Source organism: Triticum dicoccoides, chromosome 7A (assembly GCF_002162155.2).
Source record: "Triticum dicoccoides isolate Atlit2015 ecotype Zavitan chromosome 7A, WEW_v2.0, whole genome shotgun sequence".
Classification (NCBI taxonomy): domain Eukaryota; kingdom Viridiplantae; phylum Streptophyta; class Magnoliopsida; order Poales; family Poaceae; genus Triticum; species Triticum dicoccoides.
The window spans coordinates 77205663-77211946 of record NC_041392.1 but is presented as its reverse complement, the minus strand read 5'-3'; positions in this window follow the sequence as shown (position 1 = coordinate 77211946).

The following is a 6284-nucleotide window of genomic DNA, read 5'->3' as shown; positions in this document are numbered from 1 at the left end:
AAGCCTCCGAGTGAGATGGTTGCTCTACACTCGGTAGGATTTTTGTAACTTAGGCGAGCACAGGGCTGCAGCTAAGCCCCCGAGTGAAAGGCTGGCTTACCACTCGGTAGGATTTTGATAACTTAGGCGAAACGGATTCGCAGCTAAGCCTCCGAGTGGGAGTCTGGCTCGCCACTCGGTAGGATTTTGATAACTTAGGGGAAACAGATTCGCAGCTAAGCCTCCGAGTGGGAGTCTGGCTCGCCACTCGGTAGGATTTTTATAACTTAGGCGAAACAGATTCGCAGCTAAGCCTCCGAGTGGGAGTCTGGCTCGCCACTCGGTAGGATTTTTACAAACTTAGGCGAAACGGATTCGCAGCTAAGTCACCCACTGAGGGGGAATTTTATTGGACAAAAATAAAAAGCGACAGAAATTATGGAGGGACTATGACACTATTATTTTGAGGTCCATGAACTACAGAAGTACTTTATTGCAACTCATCCGAGTGATAAAACTTAAGTGTAAAATGGGCGGAGTAGCTCCGCGTTCCAAGCTCGGGGCTCGTCGATATTATGCTCGACGTTGTAAAGTCGGTACGCTCCGTTGTGGAGAACCTTGGTGACGATGAAGGGGCCTTCCCAAGAAGGAGCAAGCTTGTGTGGTTTGTGCTGATCCACTCGGAGAACCAAATCTCCTTCCTGGAAGGCTCGACCTCTGACATTTCTGGCGTGGAAACGACGCAAATCTTGTTGGTAGATGGTCGACCGGATCAGAGCCATCTCCCTTTCTTCCTCTAAAAGGTCGACTGCGTCTTGCCGCGCTTGTTCAGCCTCTGCTTCGTTGTAGATTTCAACTCGAGGAGCATTGTGGAGAAGATCACTCGGCAAGACTGCTTCAGCTCCGTAGACCAAGAAGAATGGAGTTCTTCCGGTCGACCGATTAGGTGTGGTCCGCAGTCCCCAGAGTACTGAGGGAAGTTCGTCGACCCAAGCTCCAGCCGCGTGTTTGAGATCACGCATCAGTCGAGGCTTCAATCCCTTAAGAATCAGTCCATTAGCTCGCTCTGCTTGTCCATTCGACTGCGGATGGGCGACTGAAGCGTAGTCGACCCGTGTGCCCTGGGAGTTGCAGAAAGCTCTGAATTCCTCTGAGTCAAAGTTCGACCCATTATCCGTAATGATGCTGTGTGGGACTCCATATCTGAATATTAGTTCCCTGATGAAGCTAACAGCAGTACCGGTGTCAAGGCTCTTGATTGGTTTAGCCTTGATCCACTTGGTGAACTTGTCGACTGCCACCAGTACATGCGTGAAGCCACTTCGTCCTGTTCTCAAAGGACCGACCATGTCCAATCCCCATACTGCGAAAGGCCAGACGAGTGGGATGGTCTTCAGAGCTGACGCAGGCTTGTGTGACATATTTGAGTAGAATTGACATCCCTCGCACTTATCCACTATCTCTTTTGCCATCTCATTCGCCTTTGGCCAGTAAAATCCGGCTCGGTATGCTTTGGCCACGATGGTCCGAGAGGACGCATGATGACCACAGGTCCCCGAGTGAATATCATTGAGGATGAGTCGACCTTCTTCTGGTGTTATGCACTTCTGACCAACTCCAGTCGCGCTTTCTCTGTATAATTGTCCTTTGATTACGGTAAAGGCCTTAGATCGACGGACGATCTGTCGAGCCTCTTCCTCATCCTCCGGAAGCTCTTTTCTCAGGATATATGCGACATACGGAACTGTCCAGTCGGGAATGACCACCAAAACCTCCATGATCAAGTCGACCACCGCTGGGACTTCAACTTCAGTCGGATCTGTGGCACTCTTGGGTTGTGGACTTTCTTCGGTGAAAGGATCTTCTTTGACTGACGGAGTGTGTATATGCTCCAAGAACACACCACTCGGAATGGCTTCTCTCTTGGAACCTATCTTTGCTAGATCATCAGCTGCTTGATTTTTCAGTCGGGGTATATGATGGAGCTCCAACCCCTCGAACTTCTTTTCCAGCTTCCTCACTGCACTGCAGTATCCAGTCATGGCTGGGCTTCTCACGTCCCACTCTTTCATCACCTGATTGACCACTAAATCCGAGTCGCCATAGACCATCAGGCGACGGACGCCGAGTGAAATGGCCATGCGCAACCCATATAAGAGGGCCTCATATTCTGCCTCATTGTTGGAGGAATCAAAGTGAATCTGGAGCACATATCTGAGCTTATCTCCTCTGGGGGAAACCAGGACAACCCCAGCACCGGAACCATTCAACATCTTAGAGCCATCAAAAAACATGGTCCAATGCTCTGAGTGAACTTTAGTCGGCTGCTGCTGTTCAATCCACTCGGCAAGGAAATCTGCTATTGCCTGGGACTTAATGGCTTTCTTTGCCTCAAACTTGATATCAAGGGGAAGAAGTTCAATCGCCCATTTGGCCACTCGACCAGTTGCATCTCTGTTGTGCAAAATCTCTGATAGTGGAGCGTCGCTGACGACTGTGATGGAATGATCAGAGAAATAATGAGCAACCTTCTTTGTGGTCATGTATATTCCATACACAAGCTTCTGATAATGAGGATATCTCTGCTTGGATGGAGTCAAGACTTCAGACAAATAATACACTGGGCGCTGAACTTTGAGAGCTTTTCCTTCTTCTTCCCGCTCGACCGTTAGCACAGTACTGACGACTTGTCCTGTGGCTGCGATATAGAGCAACAGAGGCTCTTTGCTGATTGGAGCAGCAAGCACCGGCTGGGTGGAGAGCAGAGCTTTTAGCTCGGCAAACACTGCATCAGCTTCTGGAGTCCACTCGAACTTGTCTGTCTTCTTCATCAGTCGGTAAAGAGGTAATGCCTTTTCACCGAGTCGTGAGATGAATCGACTTAATGCGGCCAAGCATCCAGTAAGCTTCTGGACATCATGCACTCGCACAGGGCGTTTCATTCGGAGAATAGTGCCAATCTTCTCTGGGTTAGCGTCGATTCCCCGTTCGGAAACGAGAAAACCGAGTAACTTGCCACCAGGAACTCCAAATGTGCACTTTGATGGATTGAGCTTGATATCATACCTTCTGAGGTTGGCAAATGTTTCGGCGAGGTCAGCGAGCAGGTCGGAACCTTTCCGCGACTTGACAACGATATCATCCATATAAGCTTCCACATTCCGACTGATTTGAGTGAGTAGACACTTCTGAATCATTCGCATAAATGTGGCTCCGGCATTCTTGAGGCCGAACGGCATGGTGATATAGCAGAAGCACCCGAATGGAGTGATGAAAGCTGTTTTTACCTCGTCGGGCCCGTACAGACGGATCTGGTGGTACCCGGAGTAGGCATCTAAAAAATATAACCTCTCACATCCCGCGGTCGAGTCAACAATTTGATCTATGCGAGGGAGAGGAAAATGATCTTTTGGGCAGGCCCGGTTGATGTGCTTGAAATCAATGCACATTCGGAGCGACTTGTCCTTCTTAGGAACCATGACGATATTAGCGAGCCACTCGGAGTGGTATATCTCTCGGATAAATCCTGCCGCCAACAGTCGAGCCACTTCTTCGCCAATGGCTTTTCTCTTCTGGACGGCGGACCGCCGAAGATGCTCTTTGACTGGTTTTGCAGATGAGTCGACTCTTAGGCGATGCTCAGCCAGTCCCCTGGGAACACCTGGCATGTCAGCGGGCTTCCATGCAAAAATGTCCCAGTTCTCACGGAGGAACTGGATGAGCGCTTCTTCCTATTTTGGGTCGAGTGTCGTGGAGATGCGGGTCGGAGCTGCTTCGGGGTCGGTCGGGTGAATGTGAACAGGCTTCATCTCACCGGACGACTGGAATGCAGACTCTGTGGCGGGCTTCTTGGATCGCAGCAAGTCACTCGGATCTGCGTTTTGCTTGTATTCTTCGAACTCAACTACCGTCACCTGGGAATCGGCAATCTTGGAGCCCTTCTGAAAGCACTCTTCTGCCTTTTTCCTATCACCGGTGACAGTGATCACTCCTTTGGGACCGGGCATCTTCAATTTGAGGTATACGTAGCATGGTCGAGCCATGAACTGCGCGTAAGCTGGTCTCCCCAAAATGGCATGATATGCACTTTGAAAATCCACGACCTCAAACGTCAACTTTTCTTTGCGAAAATGCTTTGAATCGCCAAACACCACGTCCAAAGCTATCTGGCCGAGTGACTCGGCCTTCTTCCCTGGTATAACTCCATGAAAGCTCATGTTACTAGTGCTCAGTCGGGACATCGGAATGCCCATACCTTTCAATGTGTCTGCATACAATAAGTTCAGCCCACTTCCACCATCCATCAGCACCTTTGTCAGTCGAGTGCCTTCGACAACTGGATCGACCACCAAAGCTTGCCTCCCAGGGGTGGCAATATGAGTCGGGTGATCAGATTGGTCGAATGTGATGGGTGTTTGAGACCACTTCAGATAATTTGCTTTTGCGGGGGCAACCATGTTCACCTCTCGGTTAATCACTTTTAGTCGACTTCTGCTTTCCACATCTGCAAAGATCATCAGAGTGGAGTTGATATGCGGATATCCTTCCTCACTGTCCTCCTTGTCTTCGGCCTTGTCCGACTCCTTCTCCTTGTCCTTAGACTGTTTTCCCTGAAACTGCTGGATCAGGAGTCGACATTGGCGAGTGGTGTGCTTCGGGTAAATGATATTCCCCTCTTCGTCTTTCTTCGTGTGAATGTGACATGGCATATCCATCACGTCGTTCCCTTCTTTATCCTTTACCTTCTTGGGGTTCCAGGATCCTTTTGGTTTCCCCTTAAACTTTCCTTGAGTCACGGCCAGAGCCTCTCCAGGAGCTGCCGGTTCAGCCTTCCGCTTCTGTTTCCGACTGGTGTTTCCTTTTTCCGACTGACTCGGCTTGTGCTTGCTGCTTCGGAGTCGGGTCTTCTTCTTCGCCGTTGGCGTACTTGGTAGCAATCTCCATCATCCGACTCAAGGTCATGTCACCGGTTCGACCAAACTTCAAACTCAGTTCTCTGTTCTTGACACCATCTTTGAAGGCGCAGACTGCCTGATGATCAGACACATTCTCCACAGTGTGGTGCAAAGTGATCCACCTCTGAATATACTCTCTGAGAGTCTCATTAGTTTTCTGCACGCAGACTTGCAACTCTGTCAATCCAGCTGGTCGCTTGCAAGTTCCTTCAAACGTTCTGATGAACACTCGGGACAGATCTTCCCAAGTGTAAATGCTGCTAGGAGGTAATTGAGTCAACCATGCCCTGGCAGAACCTTCCAGCATGAGGGGCAAGTGCTTCATGGCCACTTCATCGTTCCCACCACCAATCTGAACTGCCACTCGGTAGTCTTCAAGCCAAGTTTCAGGCTTTGACTCACCAGTGAACTTGCTGACTCCTGTTGCCAACCTAAAATTGGGAGGGATAACTGCGGCTCTGATAGTCCTGCTGAAACATTCAGGGCCAGAAACATGCACTCGACTGCTTGTGGGCACATCTCTGTCGAGTGCACCTCGATGGGCTCTGTTCCGATCGACCAACCCTTGCACGATAATGGATCGCGCGTCGAAGCCTGGTTCTCTGGGGTCGACTGGAACCCTACGCCCTGTACTGTACTGACGCCTATCATCTGGCTGCCGAGGAGCGTAAGACCCACCCCTCGGAGGGGAATAGGGCACTCGACACCTGTCATCTCGGTCGAGTCTGTCGTCATATTGATCTTGCCGATTCCCGCGCCCTTCGCGCCGCGGAGGCGATCTGGGGCTGTGCGCCGACTGAACCGTATTCACAGTGACGGATCGACTGTGAATTTTGTTGCGCGACTGAGACACGGCTGAATTCTGATCTCCTGCTGCCCGGAGTAGATCCCTGATCTGCAGCAAACCTCTGCCAGCTTCCGACTGCGAAGGCTGGATGGACTCTGCTATACGGGTCGCAGCTGCTAAATTCTGAATTGGGGTTCGATATACCTGAGTCGGCGGGAAGAGTTGACGTCGACTGGTGTCGGGAACTCGTTGCCGCGCGCGCTCGTCGAGTGCTCACTGAAGGTTCTCCAGTCGAGTGCGCTCGGCCAAATTGGCCAGACGCGCCTCCTCCAAGGCACGAGCCTCGGGGGTTTCTCCTGCGATGGGAATACGCAGGGGATCCTCGTTCCTGCGGCGAAGTTCCTCTCTTTGTAGAGAGTCGAGTGGCTCGGGCTGGTACTCTTCGTAGCCTCGTGTAGGGTCGCCGCCGTCACCTGCTCCACCACCACGGGCGAAGCCAGGGGGACTGTGGGGCCCGTCGACCATCAAGATTTCCGCCGCTGGATCACTGCTACCGCACTCGG